Source organism: Tachypleus tridentatus, chromosome 8 (assembly GCF_004210375.1).
Source record: "Tachypleus tridentatus isolate NWPU-2018 chromosome 8, ASM421037v1, whole genome shotgun sequence".
Lineage (NCBI taxonomy): Eukaryota > Metazoa > Arthropoda > Merostomata > Xiphosura > Limulidae > Tachypleus > Tachypleus tridentatus.
The window spans coordinates 81,015,280-81,034,614 of record NC_134832.1 but is presented as its reverse complement, the minus strand read 5'-3'; the positions used below and the strand labels follow the sequence as shown (position 1 = coordinate 81,034,614).

The 19,335-nt window shown below is 34.2% G+C and overlaps 1 protein-coding gene across 8 annotated transcripts in view; it reads right to left on the bottom strand.

Moving 5' to 3' along the window:
- The window catches only part of LOC143222785 (RNA binding protein fox-1 homolog 1-like), a 104,151-nt gene that overhangs the window by 60,020 nt on the left and 24,796 nt on the right, over positions 1-19,335 (bottom strand). The window contains exon 1 of one of the 8 annotated variants that reach the window (XM_076449754.1): positions 17,617-17,710. The exons of the other annotated variants lie outside the window; for them this stretch is intronic. The gene's annotated coding sequence lies outside the window, so the exon portion shown is untranslated. Of the gene's footprint in view, positions 1-17,616; positions 17,711-19,335 lie in introns of those variants that run through there. 8 annotated transcript variants of the gene reach the window in all.

Genomic DNA, 19,335 nt, shown 5'->3' with positions numbered 1-19,335 from the left:
GCTTTTAGCGGATATTTTTCCCTTCACCAGACTGATAGTAATCGATTGCACAAATACAAAGAAAGTTAAACCTTCAGATCACGTGAAGCAAACAGTGAGTCAAATAAGCTTGTAATGCAAATATTGGATGATAAAGAGCTCGCTCGATAGATCTGGCTTTGAATAATTCAAAAAGAACGAAAACACACATCTTGACAATACATGGTAGGATGAGCCGAGACAGATGTGTGAGAATAATGTAACAGATATACATGGTCTCGTGTTGATTTCGTTTCTGAAATTTAAAATACGAGCGTAAGACATGTTTTTTATACTCCAGTTTAACTAACAGAATCTTAATTTCGTTTTTATAAAGAACATATTGCACGCGCACAGTTTTTAAAAGTGAATGAGCGATTCATTTATTTACAGACTCGAATAGATTGTTTTTTGCCTACTTGTAATAACTACTTTCCGTTGTTCCTTATGATAACAACTAAAAGACAAGATGAGCCCCCAGTGGCACGGCACAGCGGTATGTCTGCGGACTTACAACGCTAGAATACGGGTTTCGAAATCCGTGGTGGGCAGCTCGCAGACAGCCCATTGTATAGTTTTAAGCTTAATTCAACAAGAACATCATAAGATGGAGTGTTGGATGTTCACGTATTTCTGTATACTTCGTTAGATGTAGAAATATATACGTACTACTCTGTCTAGAACCTACAGTTTAGCAATATCAGGTCATTGCTTTTCTCACTCAAGTTGCATTTTAATTTCATTCAAAAAAGTAATTATTTTATCCCCTTTAACTTTCTAAATTACATTATGCCCCGATGGGTCAGTGGTAACGTTACTATATTACAAAACAAACATAAGAAATCCATTCCAATAGCCCAACAGTATGTATGAGAATTTATAACGCTAGAAATCGGGTTTTGATACCCCTCTAGGAGATGATGTATCGTTGTCCTTAACAAACAAAGAATCAAAAACTTTATCAATGATGACGAAATATGTAACGCGGGTTAATTTTGTTCAAGTGCTCTTACGTCGTTCAATCAATAAATATTCACATCTTTCTTTCTCTGAGCAAATAATAACAATGTAATAAGTCACATTCTTTTTTAATTTGGAAACAAAGTACAATCCATCTCAGTTAAATATATCATAGTTTCCCATAAAATGTTCTTCTATTTATATTTATTTTTTCTTTAAAATAAAAAAATCGTGATAATAATACCTTATACATAATAATAACAATAAAACAATTTCAGCTAACTTTTAGTTTTGTTTCCGATATATCAAAGTAACTGAAATACTTTTTGAGCCGACCAATCTAATGTTCTTCTGTTTAATTTTTCAAACTATAAATTATATCACATTATTTCTTTATTTATCGAAGTGGTATCTTGAATGACTTCCTTGTACACTTATCTCCACTAGCATCATTTTTTACCTCCTTCGATTTACTTCGCTCATAAATACCGTAAATGATAAGAAATTTAGTTTATTTTGTTTGCTAGAATGAAGCAGCTAGTCAACAACATCCAACTCTTGGGCTACAATTTTGCCAACGAAAAATGAAATTGACTATCATGTCAGAACACCCCCATGTCGTTACTACCCACTCCTCGGCTACTGTGATCGAATAGTGAGATTTGACTGTTACTTTTATAACCCACCAAGTGCGAACGCAATTATTCTAGGCAATGGGATGCAAACTGTGGACTCTCGTATCCATAGCCCGGAAAAAACAACGACTGAAATACGCCTGGTTTTGATTAGTAGTAATACTTAGCAAATGACTAAATAATTAATTAATCATGCTCTTTGTTTAAAAGTAAATGTCATGCGCCAACCTGTTACACTGAAATACGCAGACTTGTGAATCTTACAGAATGTATTAAGCATTTCGTGTATCTTAAAATTTATTAATTCATACTAGAAGTTGTGAAACATTTTGTAAGACGCGTATCTGGTGTCTCGTGGGTATCGAACACAGAAGTTTAGTGTACAAGTCTTAACGATTACCGATGAGATACTCAGCTGCTCACAAAGTTATCAAACAGATAGTTACTAAACTTATAATGATTCACTGTATTCTTACTTTTATTCCTCTTGACAACAGATTAATACAAAAAATTAACATTTTTTACAGCCTATTAAGATGGCGCTAAAATATTATTGTGTGGAACAGTTTGTTTAAACTTGTTCACTTGTTCACAAACACAGCACCTTAAGATCATGGGCAATAGTAATCAATAAATTTCGCATCACTGTAGAAATTCGAAAGAAAAATAAAAATACTTTGTACGAATATATGGCGTTTCGTGTTGAAGTCGTTTATGTTTTTATGATAACAGAAATCATACTACTTTACACCAGGAAAAAAATGGTCGAACCTATATAGAACATATGGTGTTAGTTATTTAACTGAGTGAAAGTAAATGGGAGGGGTGACACTTTTCGAAACCGAGTACAACATCGGTATCTTTTCATTTCTATTGAAAACCCTGCATAGAAACTGAATGCTTTTGATAATTTTAATGTTAGACGACTTCAAACCTTATCCTCGTTAACTTTTGGTAATTTTCAAAGCAAAACATTTAGTCTGTTTTGGATAGTCGTACAAAGATACTTGAAAACTCATTTTAAAGTTTTCATTTGTTTATTATTAAGCACAAAGCTACACAAGGACTATGTGTCCTCTGCCCACCACGGGTATCGAAACCCGATTTCTAGTGTGACAAGTCCGAAAACATATCGCTGCGCCACTGGTGGGATAATTTTAAAGTAACAGACAAAAGGTAAGAAGGCTGGTCAACAGCGCTGACATTTAACTATTTGGCTACTCAGAACAAAGAATATGATTTAACTGTCACTCTAGTCACACACCGGTAGCTCAAGTGTGTGAGGAGCGAATCAAGATCTTGAGATTCAAAGTCCTGCCCGCTAACTACAAGAGCACGTAAGACTATGCACGTTTATTTAAGTGGATTTATATTTAATTTAGTAAATAGCATACGTCTTGGTGTAACTTACGTGTATCTGCAATTATATAGATATTGAACAGATAAAATACGAATCTCTGGGACTTAAATTTTGTTTTGTTTGAATTTCGCACAAAGCTACACGAAGGCTATCTCAGATAGCTGTCACTAATTTAACAGCGTAAGACTAGAGGTACGGCAGCTAGTCATCACAATCCACCGTTAACTCTTGAGCTACTCTTTTACCAACGAATAATGGGATTAAGCGTCACATTATAATGCCTCCACGACTGAAAGAGCGAGCATGTTTAGTATGACGGGGATTCGAACCCACGATCCTAAGATTGCGAGTCGAGCGCCCCTAACCACTTAGCCATGCCGGGCCTGAGATTTAAATTTCGAACAAAGTGTTATACTTTAAAACGATTAAATTACCTACTTCATTCAAATTATATTTCTTTTCTGGCGAGGCCCGGTTTATTAGGACGCTATGCTTGCAACCAGCAGGTCGCGGGCTCGAATTTCATTGTCGAGGAAGCTTTATAACGTAACACTGAATCCCACTATTTGTTTTGAAAATATTAGCCCAAGAGCTGAAAATGGTCGGTGTTCATTAAGTGCCTTCCCTTCAGTTTATCACTTTAAAATTAGGGACGGCCGGCACAGATAGTCCTCGAGGAGCTTTTCGAGATATTTGCTAAAACAAATAACCAAAGCTTGATCATTAACTTCAATAGGCCGCCATTGTTATCAACTAAAAGCACGTTTTATGCTTCCTTGATTATTTTACGAAGAAAAATAAGATAATTGATAGACAAATGTACTAATGTTTTAATTTTACTTACATAATTTTCTATCATTTGTTTTGGTAATTTATATAGTGTTCACAAAATATGTTCTGCAGATTCTCCACAAATTAAATTAACAAAAAATTAGTTGTTATATATGTATTCTTGAACGTGTTAACGTAAGTACAAACACTCTTTTATCTAATCACATCAATTGTGACTTACAAGTATCTTGATGGCCAATAACACTAAAATGACAGAGTTTGTAACCCGTGGTAGGCATAGTAGTTTACAACTACTTAAAATGTTATTCTACAAGGAAACTCCGTCTGTCGTGAGATATGATATCATTTTATTCGATTATTTATATATAACGAAATATGTATTTTTTTTCCTTTCTTAATTGAATTAACCAAATTGTTGATTGAGTGAAATCAAGCACAAAGCTATACAATTGCCTATCTGTGCTTTGACTACATCGGGTATTGAACTTCACTTTCTAGTGACCTGATTCTGTAGATTTATCGCTCTGTATCTGGGGAGGAGTACAAAATAGGAAATTCCTAAATGTTTAACAACTACTTAAAGTCATATATTATTTTGTTTATTTTTAAAGGTTTAACACTGTAGGTGGAGCAAGTAGTAGGTAACAAGGGTTAGAAAGATGGAGGAAGAACTATTAAAATGGCTATTAATTCATTGTTTCTTGAGATTCTAATAAAGCTCTACAGTTTTCCAATGAATTGTTCTTCTGTATATGATAACATATTACTGTTATAACAAATCCATTTCAAATATCAAGCATTTTTACTGTCAAGTGTGATAAGAATTTCAACTCAAAACTTCACCGATTTAGTATGATCAAATTTCCAAGCCAAATTGTTAATGCTTGTAGAAAGACTTAATTAATCTTCGTAAACTACCTGTTACCTACAACTGAGTGTCCAGAATATATCTGTTACCATTATCATCTGCTTGTACATGACTGACCCGGAGTTCAGCACCAAATCCTCTGTGTCATCTCAGCATAGGAGGGATTTGACCTTTGGCACTACATGCTGCCATCTCTTATTACTACGTTTTTCTTTTTTTGTTATTTGTAAAATAAACTGACAAAATATAAGATATAACGTTAAGTGATTTTTTAAATCATGAGATCGTTGATTTTTATAGTAATTTTTTTACGTTCAACTTTACCCTTTCTCACATGAGAAGACATAAAAAGTCAGAAAAACTAAAGCTTAAACATTATTGATATGTTAGGGAGAACAAAATACTCTAAAACTTCAAAGTTTAAATTGCTGTATAATTTAGTGCATAAATCATTAAGAAAAAATAAATATTATTACGATAGATAAATCATTATTAAACTTAATCATTATAAACAGTTAAAAATCAGAAATAAGATAGTCGTGTTTTAATTAACAATAAATTAAAGTAGCTGAATAAAAATATTTATCAAACTTTAAAATAATATGCAGCGTCATTTCAGAACAAAATAACTACACTCACGACAGATTCGGTGCTTTCAAGTGCAATGTTTGAATGGATATTTAAGTTTCATGAATTTGTACTTAAAACAGCTAAACAACGAAGAACTTAACCAAGCCGGTCAAAATACTTTTTTTCAGATACTCGAACCATTAATTGAGAACTAATGGTTTGTCAATCAGCATTACTGGTAAACAAACTCTTTATATGGTAACTTTCTGGATGAAAACAACTCTATCCATTTCAGTCAACCACAGAAACGATAACATCCGTGCTGTTTCACACATAAAAACGACATAACCATTACCTTCAGTGTGTTTTCGAGAGCTCTAATGTAGGCATCAAAGAATAACAACCAATATAAAAACTATAATCACTAGTTACACCGCGGTCCCCCGTTGGTACAGCGGTAAGTCTTAGTGATAGTCTTATCAAAATTTCTCATTCAAACGGTTAACTCTGAATTTTTAAAATTCTGGAATGTTATGTTACTGAACATAAAAATAAGTCTAACGAGAAACTTACTTGCTTCTGAAAGATCAATAAAATCTCAAGAATTAAAAACCTTTATTTAATATGCTGTTTGTGTGTGTTTTCTTATAGCATAGACGCACAGTACTATCTGCTGTGTCCACCGAGGGGAATCGAATCTCTGACTTTAGCGTTGTAATTCCGTAGACTTACCGCAGTCCCAGCGGAAGACCTATAATATGTTAATAATCAGGCATACAAAAATGGGTAGATGTTTCAAACCCCTAAACTGGAATAACGGGAAAAGGATTATTTTCCAGTCACTCCAGCTTCGTGTGTGGATTGGTAAATTATAATCTAAAGCAGACACGCCTTTGTAAATCTAGAGTTCTACAAAATAAAACAAAAAAACCACAAGTGGGACGCGTTAGATTTCGTATGAAAAAAAGAGAAAGATTAATTTGTTTTTCCGGAAAGAGTCCAAGTTTTTTATCCACTCGCACCAATATACAGTAGTGTGTTATCTGTCGGTCAATCAGAAGACACTAAAATTACGTCACATAAGGGACGCTTGACGTTGCAATTTGTTTATACTCTTGTGGATTTTTTTTTTCCTTTATCAAACTATTCCATCCAATTTTAAAAAAATCTCGTGTGTGTATGAAAACATTTAGTACGATAATAATAACGTGTTAGTTATAAATAATTTATATCTATTTATATATTCAAACATAAAGGTAATTACATGGATAAGTGTTTTTATGTTAAAACAACGAATATTTCAGAATAATTTACAAGTGCTTTGTTAAATAATTGTCAACGATATTTTCACAGAGCTCTAAACAATGATTTCACGAAACGATCAAAATTAGGATTTATTCCAATGTACGTTTTCTATAAATGTCTAACAAAACTTCTCTTAATACTGGCCTTATGTGATATATGTCTTATTCAAATATCACAAAGTTGGTCCTTGGTTTTTAATTATTTATTCACTTACTATTTACTTAACGTTTCGACTGACAAATCTATTACTGACTTTGGGATGATGTTCTTATTTGTTATTAAACACAAAGCTACACAATTTCCAGCAGTCTTAATCCGCAAACATGCCAGCTGTGCCACTATGGTGCCTTAAGAATAAAGCAAGTGAAAAAAAATCAAAATTCGGATTCAAGAAAATGATGAAACACGAAAGTTTGCAACACTAGCCGATAAGTTGTAGCGTTAAAAGACAGCGATGAGGCATAAAAATAAGCCTGTCACGAATAATACACTGAAAAATATCAAATCAAAAGTTCTTCAGCATTTAACTACGACATTACAATTGACCAAGCATGATCACATATACAAAATAACAAGTATTAGCGCAAATTACAGTAATCGGACTTGTAAAATATCTGGCTCATTGAATGTGCACCAGAAGTTAGTAAATGACAGGCTAATCTTATTCTTATTAGTATCAAAGGTGAAGGAGGAGCGATGTGTAATTAGTAAGTAATTATACTAATTAAGAACTACTAATCACTGGCTCAGTTCATCTCATAAATCTAGTACAATGTTACTCGTGAAAATAAACTAGTGTCTTTAAGAAAGAATGAAACAAACAGTACTTAGAACGAAAAGATAAACGCTTTTAAAGAGGTATCAATTTAACTTACACAGAAAGTGTTTGTTTGTTTTGAAATTTCACACAAAGCTATTTGCGCTAGCCGTCCCTAATTTAGCAGTGTAAGACTAGAGGGAAGGCAGCTAGTCATCACCACCCACCGCCAACTTTTGAGTTACTCTTTTACCAACGAAAAGTAGTACTGACCGTCACATTATAATGCCCCCACGGCTGGGAGGGCGAGCATGTTTGGCGCGACTCGGGCGCGACCCGCGATCCTCAGATTACGAAGCGCACGCCTTAACTCGCCAGGCCATGCCAGGCCGTCACAGAAAGTGACGTTTTGAAACAGATATCTGTGGGGTAATAGGTTTACTTCTGTGCAACGTTTCATTATTACGTACAACATTAAAGATACAAGTACATTCAAAGTGCAAATAGATCCAGTCAAGTAATTAAGTTTATGATACCAGTTATCTCTAGTTATAAATGTAATTAGCTATATGAAAGTATAAATGTACACAGAAGGAAGATTGGTGACACGATTAAGGGAGCAACAAATCAAGAAAAAATGAACATACAAGAACAAGAGAACTAACCGAAATACGCAATAAAAGTAAGAGAAGAGATTTGAATTTCGCGCAAAGTTAGATTAGGGATTATGACGCCTCCACGGTTGAAACGGCGAGCATGTTTGGTTTAACGGGGATTCGGACTCGCAATCCTCAGCTTACGAGTAGAGCTCCGTAACCACCTTGCCAAGAGACTATATATATATATAATATGGATCAATATTATTTTTTAAGTGTTGTTAGTGAAAGATTAACCAGGTTTGTAAAACTTAAGCAGGAACACAAAATAAACGTAAAAACTAAAATAGTAACTACACCAGAAATTAACATAAAAAATTACCAAAGTTATATAATAATTGAAACTAAGGGGCTCATACAGTGCATAAAACAGAATGTATAGACAACAAAAGTTTCTGTATAGAAGAAACAGATAGAAAAACATCGACCTGTTTCATGTAAGAAACTTGAAGAAAAATTTAAAAGTGTCAATAAATGCATAATTGAAAAACAGCACGAAATAAACTTTTAAAATATTACAGCATTGAACATAGAAAAAATTAAACAAAAGAAAACATATAGAAGCACTAATAATCAAAAAAGTAAAACCCAGCATTAATAAAACGTTAAAAGCGCTACTAAATTTGTATTAAAATAATTAAATTTGTAACCAGAGGGAGCTAGTATACCATAAGCCCAGTTATTTGATTAGATTTGTTTCCAGTGTGAATGAACTTGGATCATAAACGTTGTTAAAGACGAAACATTATACAGAAACAAATCTATTACCTCACAAAAATGAATACATGTTATAAGTAAATAGACGTATATATTTTTATTTGCCTTGCACGTATTTAGGGTTTTATCTTCTATACGACGTATTAACATTCTCACGAATCTTTGAAGATTCAAAATGTCATTGAACTGAACTTTAACTTGCAAGTGTTGATTCTATAACGAACACTATTTTGGTACTAGAAATTAACATGAGCAGATGAAGGTGTTTTGAAAGAAAGTCGAAAAGAATGACACATGTATAACAGTTGTTCTTATATATTACCTTTCTATTACCTGTAAATTTCTGAGTATACACAAATAATAGAAATCGTAGACATTTACAAAAAGAAGCATGTAAAAAAATGCTTGTTTGTCTTGAATTTCACGTGAAGCTACACAAGGACTATCTGAGCTGACCATCCAAAATGGCCCCGGCATGTCCAGGTGATTTGGGCGCTCGACTCGTAACCTGAAGGTCGCGAGTTCGATTCCCCGTTACACCAAACATGCTCGCCCTTTTAGCCGGGAGGCGTTAAGTGCAGTCATTTCCACTATTCCTTGGTAAAAGACTAGAGCAAGAGTTGGCGGTGGGTGGTAATGACTAGTTACCTTCTCTCTAGTTTTACACTGCTAAATTAGGGATGGCGAGCGCAGATAGCTCTTGTGTAACTTTGCGCGAAATTCAAAAACAAACACAAATAACAAATAAATGTACGGGTATTCCTCGATTTATGAACATTCGATTTACGCTTTTTCGCCGTAAAGTAATCAGTTTTGCCCTCTAAAGATCGCCAATAACCCGTACACTCTCTTTCCTTCCGTTACATCTACAAGAGAATCAACTATTACTTCTTGACGAGTACAACAAACTATGTTTTGTATTTTATTGTTTAAAATGTCTTTTTATTTGAATATTTTTATGTTAATTGTAACAGTATTTTTCTTATGTTGCAGTGGAAAAAAAACTGTGACGTTAGTGTGGTCAAAAATTTGGGGTCACGAACGCTTCTCATATTTTTTACCTTTAATATAATGAGAAAAGCGTTTGCAATTTACGTGTTTTTGTTTGTTTGTTTTTTTCATTATACGCCACGATCTCCAAGAACATTCTCTTTCGCAATTCAATGGATACCTGAACTTACAGCGTGACATGATCTAAAAACCTAAACCATTATTTGACAAGTTTCATTGTCGCCAAACTTGTCATGTACACATGTACCCTTCGGAATATTGAAATGAATCGAATCGCACGATATAAATCTTCCTCATAGGTTGAACAGGAACATCAGGCTGTAAATATTTAAATAGGAAATAATGATGTAAGGGGAAGATAATAATTAAATAATCTGTTTTTCACACTCAAAGGGACGTTAACTATTTTTTTTATCTTTTCCTCAACACTGTCTACAGGTCTATGAAACAGTCTGAATATACAGTAAGCATTAACAGAACCTTATATTTGTAATAACGCTGTTGATGTGGTAGCGTTCACATAATTTAACAACCAAAAGTTACAGTAGTAATTGAGTTACTTATTTATTTAACCAACGATTTCGAAAACTTGTTAAGACATTTCAGTTGAGGCCATAATCGAGTCGATTTTTTCTCTTACGACTACATATTAATACATTTATATACAAATGTGAAACTGATTAGAATCTATAGTTACCTAGTATTTCCACTTTAGGACTTACATACGAAAACAAAAAAAACTCTATCTCCAAAACCAAATTGTTTCAGAATCTCGCAATACAAACTTGTCCAAAACGTTTAATTTTTTTGCATACCTTTAACTATTTTTCTTTCTTTTCTGGGGGACCCAAAGCTGTACACTGAACTGTATAATTTATTTCTACAGCTGAGGGTCGTTTAATTACTTTTATATTTCTAATATAGAAAAATATCATTTGAAAAACATAAATCATAAACTAAAGTAAACATTCAGGAGGAATCGTACCTCATCCTTTGAATATCAAGTTAATGTTAAAAAACAGCTAGTTGGTTCAAAACAATTTATATCAACTACAGCTCAAACCAGTTCTAGCTGTAGTTGTTTTAATATATCTTTCTGAAGCTTCGTTTTCTCTAAAAACGTTTTACTGAGAAAATCGCTGATTACAGTATTAATGGATTACAGATAAACTTACTGTATGAATTAAAGTATTAAACGAATATATGAGAAACTTAACGTAGTTATTTGCAGGACTGTTTATGGCTGGTATTGAAACAGAATGAATTAGCACAGATTTTCTAGTAAGCTTCTCATTATACAATGTCAGCCAGTGATGGTCCAGTAGTATATATAAAGGTTTGTTAACTAACAAGCTTCTCTCCAATAACTGCTGGAAACAATATACAGGTTTCATGTATATATATAATAAACTTATTTTCCTAGAACTCGAATACTAATTGCTCCAACCGACTTTATTAGGTGTTGATTAAATAATATATCTTTAGATCTAGAATCCCTGACATTAATGTATTACCATAACCTTGTTAACTATTGGTTAAGTAAGAGATATTTCGTTTTAGACCTGACACTAATGGATTAGCGCAGCAATATTAGATGTTACATCACAAATATTCAGTTCTAGAGTATCAAGCACTAATAGAATAGCACGACTTTGTTAAGCGTTAAATAACAAACTTGTCGCCCTAGTGTAATAGGTCAGTTTCGACAGGAGTGCATTAGTGCTCTAAAGATCAACAGTTACTGAGAGACCTCGAAAGTTCTCTGGAACTATGGACTTTCTCTAATGTTGTTACCTTCATAGGAATGTGACGCAACACGTCTAATTGACGAAGAACCAAGTTATTGCTTTTTACTTCTTGCAGGAAATCCTGCAGAGCTGACCCCAGCACAACATCTTAAAATCCATCAGGCTCCAACACTCTGACTATTTCACAGGCTGAAATAGAGCACTTAGTTGAGCCATTTTCCTGGAATACGGGTGTAAATGTAAACATGCTAACTCTCCTTAAAATCACATCCTTATTCTTGATTGACTCTAAGTAACTCAATACTGACTGATTTCAGATGTATATATTTAATACAGTACGTAATTTCTTTACTAATATAAAATCGTTTAATATGCATTAATTAAAAATATATTATAATTTAACGACATATATTTTTAATCGTATATTTTTGCGATCATGATTAGTCTTTCGTCTGTAATTTTCTGAATAATTTCCTAGATATATAGATTCATATGAAAATTCTAAAACAAACAAAATAATCATTACCATAATTACTGATTACGTAATCTTGTTGCTATGTCTAAAGGGTTACAACTGTTTGTATAACTTTTAAACGTTTACATCACGCAACAGAAACTCTATGTTTTATCTCGGATTTACTACTAATTCCTGAATTTACTGAAAAGTTTATAATAACGGAAGTTCACGGACATTTACAAAGTTTAAAACTTGTTATATACATTATTTGTATAGCACACTGAAGTTTCGAAAATTTAAAAATATCAATCTAATAATTGTTTTACTGTAATTATGAAAAAAATGTAGTTGTATAAGTTAAACTGAACTCTTGTGATTCAATTAAATGTGTTTTATTCTATACTTTCCGATAAACAAACATTATTTTAGTTGTTTTTTTTTATTGCTTTAAGCACGAAAGTTTGTTTTAAATTTCGCGCAAAGCTACTTGAGGGTTATGTGCGCTAGCCGTCCCTAATTTAGCAGTGGAAGACTAGAGGGAAGGCAGCTAGTCATCATCACCAACCGCCAACTTTTGGGCTACTCTTTTACCAACAAATAGTGGGGTTAACCATCACGTTATAACGCCCCGACGGCTGAAAGGGCGAGTATGTTTGGTGTGACCGGGATTCGAACCCGTGACCCTCGGATTACGAGTAGAACGCCTTAACACGCTTGGCCATGCCGGGCTCTTAAGCACGAAAGCACACCATGGGTTATTTGTACTGTCCCCATAACAAGTATCGAAACCCAATTTTTGGTGGCGTGAGTTCTCATACTTGCAGGCTGAGCCATTGGATGGGGAACAGTAATTTCAGTGCAAATTGTCTTTACGCCACGAAACTATAAATTTGGGTTAGCTGCATACGTAAAACCTATATACACAGTATTTGAAATAATTATAAAAACGCATACGTGACACACATACAAGAGTTACAAACAAATAAGAAATTGCAGAAAATACAAAAAATCGAATAAATTGTAAAACATATTATCATTTTCTATATTTGCTCTAAACACTGCTGTACATCTTACGTATTACACCTTAAGTTTATCAATGTATGATTAAAGAATACTTTTCCATATCACCTTTGAACTCCCACAAAGTCAACCAAGTTTAACAGCCGTTTGATCATCTAATATAAACTCATATAGTTATCAAAATATTAATTTTTAGAATATGTGCAGACGGGGCCATTCCACCCACCCACCACTTTCAGTTATCGTTCTATTACCCTTGCTGCACTATTGTGATCATTGTGCCAAGAGTTAAAAAAATAATTTTTGAACACTCCGTTTCCTTCAATCCTGAATCCTTCCTGGACTCAAAGTCAAATGGTTTAAACAAAATTTGCTACCAAGTGGTCGTTTCCTTACCACAAGAAGAATCCCTGCCCTACAAGTCATGTTCCAATTAAATCAAATGTGATAATTGTCTTATCACAAGAACAATCCCTGCCTTACAGGACATGTTTCCGATGTAATAATATGATGAATACAATCTAATTCTGAGCAGTTTTATACACAAGACTACACAATGAGTCATCTATGTTGAATCCACTACAAGTATCGAAACTCGGTTTTTAGCGATATGACTTCTCAGACAATGTAACGTTTACACCTGTATTTCACCTAGTTACCAGAGGTAACATTTGCATCTTTACTTCATTGTGCTACTGTGTATTTTACTCTTCTAGAAGTAACATCCACATCTATACTTTACCTAACTATATGCCAATGTAAGATTTCTAATGGATTGTCGTTTATCATGTCAAAAGCATGCCATGAGTTACGTATCATAACTTTAAAAAAATAGCTTTTTTACTTTGATAACTTTTATTATAATTTGGAAGCCAACTTCAAAGAAGTGCTGTACTTTAGGAACTCGCTTAATTATGTACATATTCATAGCTTCATATTAATTTCGCGCGAAGCTACACGAGAGCTATCTGCACTAATCGTCACTAATTTAGCAGGGTAAGACTAGAGGGAAGGCAGCTTGTCATCACCACCCACCGCCAACTCTTGAGCTACTCTTTTACCAACGAATAGTGGGATTGACCGTAACGTTATAACGCCCCCACGGCTGAAAGGGCTAGCATGTTTGGTGTGACAGGGATTCGAACCCGCGACCCTCGGATTACGAGTCGAGTGCCTTAGCCACGTGGCCATGCCGGGCCCTTTCTGAGTGAAACTGACATGAATTCAGAAGCGGAAATATAGGTATATGGGTGACCTTGACCTACACGAAATGTCAAATGTCACGGGTATTTTGCACTTATAAGCCCTAAGAGTGTATGAAGTTTGAATATTATTGGATGCTTCTGGAAGGAGATCTATTAAATAAAAACCTTTTTAAAGATGATTAACAGATTTTGAACTACTTTTTGACATAAGTTCAAACACAATGTTTCTAGGTACCCAACTTACCAATATACATGAAGAAGTTAATTATCCATTGATACCGAGATTACACCCGGTTATTTCAATTAAAAGTTGGGTTCTTGTCATCTAGGATCTTCCTAGTTTTACACACTCTCTTCTTACTAAAAGATAAAGTTCAGCCAAAAACTTTGGTTTCTAAACTTTCGTCATGTCACAATACTGACCAAGGAGCCAAGAGTGCACTATCAACTATTGGTTGAAGTGGTGTAAGTGCCCATAGTTTTATTAACATTATGATGGCGTGGCACTTTCTGATTGATTGGGTGATAGCCAATCATAAAATAAAATTATAAACATAGGATTTTACACTTCATTTCATTTTTACACAAATTGTATTTATCTGTGTGTCTGAAGAAAACCGATTATATAATATTTACATTTTAAAGTCATTTCATCCACTATTTCCGTACTACGTTTGTACTATTTCTAGTACAAAACGCTTATACAATATTTATTTGTTAATTGTTTGTTACTATTTCTATTTGAATTTCGCACAAAGCTACTCGAGGGCTATCTGTGCTAGCCGTCCCTAATTTAGCAGTGTAAGACTAGAGGGAAGACAGCTAGTCATCACCACCTACCGCCAACTCGGGCTACTTTTTTACCAACGAATAGTTGTATTAACTGTCACATTATAATGCCCCCACGGCTGAAAAGGAGAGCATGTTTGGAGCGACGGGGAGGCCCGGCATGGCCAAGCGTGTTAAGGCATGCGCTCGTAATCTGAGGGTCGCGGGTTCGCATCCGAGTCGCGCTAAACATGCTCGCCCTCCCAGCCGTGGGGGCGTTATAATGTGACGGTCAATCCCACTTTCGTTGGTAAAAGTAGCCCAAGAGTTGGCGGTGGGTGGTGATGACTAGCTGCCTTCCCTCTAGTCTTACACTGCAAAATTAGGGACGGCTAGCACAGATAGCCCTCGAGTAGCTTTGTGCGAAAATTCAAAACAAACAAACAAACAAAAGCCTTAACACGCTTGACCATGCCGGGCCTTTATTTGTTAATACATAATACATTTATTATGTTTCTCTTTACTACAAAATGTATAGAATCCATCTATCGGCGAAGCTTTCAAATTCTGAGTGGTATCGTAATCGCTGTTGCTAAAATGACAATGTACTAACTTATTGTTACTTCAAAGTAGAACAAAATTGTTTCAAATAAGACTTTGCTTTGATTTTTCTTTAATTGTATTAGACTGATATGAAAATGTTCCTTAACACCGTGTATATGTGTACACACACACATTTTATATTATTGGCGTGTGCACTCGAATATGGACCACATTCTAAAAAATGATCCAAGTTATTTCAAGATTCAAGTGAGTTTGGTTTAGTGAAGAGCAACTTTGATGAAAGTCAGACTGACTGCCCTTCTGTGGAGTTGATTTTAACACCTTTAAGATATATTCATTACCCTTTACTTTTATTTTATTTCACTTTTGATTCCGGTTGCAGCGTGACAATAATTCTAAGAAGTTGTAAGTGAAAGTCATGAAGAATGTATAGCAATACGTCAGCCACGTTATGTCTGCTGAATCCGGTGTCGTTGAGGCCCTTTGTTTAATACCACGCCTCGTCAGGTCGTCTCTGATACGAAAGACAAGGGCCCGGCATGCCAAGGTGGGTAAAGGCGTTCGACTCATATTCTGAGGGTCGCGGGTTCGAATCCCGGTCATCCCAAACATGCTCGCTCTTTCAGCCATGGGGGCGTTATAATGTGATTGTTAATCCCACTGTTCGTTGCTAAAAACTTAGCCCAAGAGTTGGCAGTGGGTGGTGATGACTAGCTGCCTTCCCTGTAGTCTTACATTGCTAAAGTAGGGACAGCTAGCGCGGATAGCCCTTGTGTAACTTTGTGCGAAATTAAAAGACAAACAATCCTTAAAGGTTTATAATACTTGTGTTAACTCTAATTTTCCGATTTTCTTATAATTACCGAAATATTTAATTACAAAAACTCATTTATCATTTTATAGTAATTGTATAACTTTTTGCATGTTGTTTTCTATTTTGTTTTCTCATCTAGACTGGTGATAATTTCAATCAATTTTTATTTCAATCCGAGACTTGTTTCTTTCCACTGAGTACATAACAGGACTGGAAATCCTTTAGTAACATTGTTTAAGGTTACGCGAGTTACAAAAGCCATATAAAAAAATAAAAAAGAAAGAGAAAGCTGAGGCCCTTCTGTGTTTCAAACAGACAGACAAACAATACACTTACAAAAACAAATGTATTATACCTTTGAACCCTTTTCCTACACATTTCTTATTTTATTGCCAAATTTACAGCACTTTTACATTTAATTAACAAGTCTAAACGTCGTGAACGTCATTTTGAATCATAAGGCCATTCTAAAAAAAAATTGTAAGATGCATTTGAAGACGTTTTCTAACTCTGCTATGCCGTGTGGCGCTTATAAAAACATCTTACGGAAACTATAACAGTTTACTGTTCTCAGAGTATGCATCATGATTTAAACTAATGGTTCACCAAACGTTCATATACTCATATATTTCGCTCAAAGGAAGAAAGTTTTATATTTAACGAAATTCGTTTTTAGAAGAAAACAAGTAAAATAACCTTTTCAATGCAAGCTTTTGTTGATGGATCTTTAACAACAAGTCATGTACTCTCTTTTATTTCCAAATTCTACGTTCTAAATATTTAGTCATTTATTTCGTTCCTTCTTTTTCCACTGGGGGGAGAAGTACTTTAAAAATAATTTAATAAAGGTTTTAAAATCTTGAGAATAAAAGTTCGGAGTTTATTAATATTCCAACGTATCTAATATCATCCAGCTCTTCGTTTGTAATTGAAACATTAGCTAGAAAATCGAAAAGTTAAAAAACAGGAAAAAACAAAGCTTATTCATCCGTTTGAATGTAGTTTTTTTTGTGTTTTTTTTCAATAAGGAAGTAAGATGTAAGTCGATAAGCGATATTTTAACATAAAGCGATTTCTTTATTATAATCTTAATGTAACAGCGATACAAGCAGGATAAATAACCTGTCTTTTCGTAGACAAAAATTTTAATCATCTTATTTGTTGAAGCAATATAAAAGAATCACTCAGCCAAATATGAGTGCAAGAATGAAAAAGGTAAATGAAAATAACGAACCAGGGAAGGATGGCTGAACTATATCAGATCATTAGTGATCATCTAATGAGTTTATGTGTCTTACATCACTTGGCAGCTAATATACAATCTATCTTGTTTCAAACTTGACAGCGAACATTTAGTACAACCATTTGTTATTTACTGCTTCATTACTTACTTGATCGCATTTGCAGATGTATTAGTTTCATTCTTTTGATTTTTCTCCAAGTTGATTTCTAACTCACAGAAGAGAAAATGAATAAAAACTTATTTTTCAGTTGCAAATATCAATGTGTTGCTGCTCCTTATGTTAGAAGTCACTAATTATTTTGAGTAACTTCCTTATTATTTCATTTAAACGATTAGATTATTGTTATCAATTTTTCATGGCCCGGCATGACCAGGTGGTTAAGACACTCGACTCGTAATCCTAAGGTTGCGGATTCAAATCCCCGTCATACCAAACATGTCTACCCTTTCAGCTTTGGGGGCATTATAATGTGATTGTTAATCCCACTGTTCGTTGCTAAAAACGTAGCCCAAGAGTTGGCGGTGGGTGGTGATGACTAGCTGCCTTCCCTGTAGTCTTACATTGCTAAAGTAGGGACGGCTAGCGCAGATAGCCCTCGTGTTGCTTTGCGTGAAATTCAAAACAAACAAACGAAAGACAAAGTAGTAGTTTAGACGCAACTTACATTATAAAGTTGCATGCTCAATAACTGTTTTGGCATAAAGAAGATTAAGTTGGCGAAATGATTGTTTTTAAGTATTCATTGTTCTTGCTATCGATTAGTTTGGTTTCATGAAAATAAGACCAAATCATAGAATTCTTTCATTTGATTGTCAGGATGTGTTAAGAAAAGCATTATTTGTTACAGTGAATTTTGTTCTAACTTACTTTATTTTTCTTAAAGTGACACCCAACTCATAATCTATCAGAACCTCGAATCTCTAAACTTTGCAGGGAGCTCTTTGTTTTATGAGTGAATCAAGTGAATCCCATATTTCCAATCAAACTTTAGGAAAGTACATTCACATACAATGCATACACAGCAATGAAAGGAATATATTAGATTGGAATAAAAAACACTACAGATTGAAATATCACTTAGAAAAGGTAAACTGGAATAACACGTAGTTATTACGTTTGGTTAATCAGAATGTAAAAATACTACGAATTTAAAAAGGGTGCCTTATTTTTCACTCAGGTTTCTTACAAGAAAAAGAACCACGCGAGAACACAAAAACAACAATAATGTTTTATAATATATTTTTATAGTTGAATACGGTTGCAATGGATTTTTATTTCACTAGCGTTATCCTATAATTTTATTTTACTGTATTCTAGGATGCTTCTGATACGATTACTTTAAAGAGGCTGAAAAGTATCCTTAAATAATAGGAGAAACCACTTATCATTGTAGCACGTGTAGATGTCGGTGAAATTATCATTTGAGGGCGGAGTTTTATGTCATTTGGTGCCCCTGTAGATAAAAGGGGAGGAGTAATGTTCCACTTGTTTCGATTTTCCCATTTCTATTATTCCTGTCACTGTATATGTACTGTATCACATTAACGCCATCACTGGGATTTTAAGAAATGTGCTAAGCGAAGTTTACGTCCTCAGTCAAGCAGCGTTATTCGATAAATCTTTAAATCAATGTGTTATTTAAAGCTAGTACATAACATACAAGGAGAGCGATATAGCAACTAGTGACAAAACTGCGATAGAAAAACTTCCGTTTAAGATATAAACAGGCTTATGTTGTGGGCGACACTGATAGTATTCTAGCTCATAAATTTTCGTTAGGTTAACGCCTACACATAGCAGAAATAACGCTTTTCTTTGTACTCACACTTGTCTGGAATTTCTTTTACACCGTAATACCGATGATAC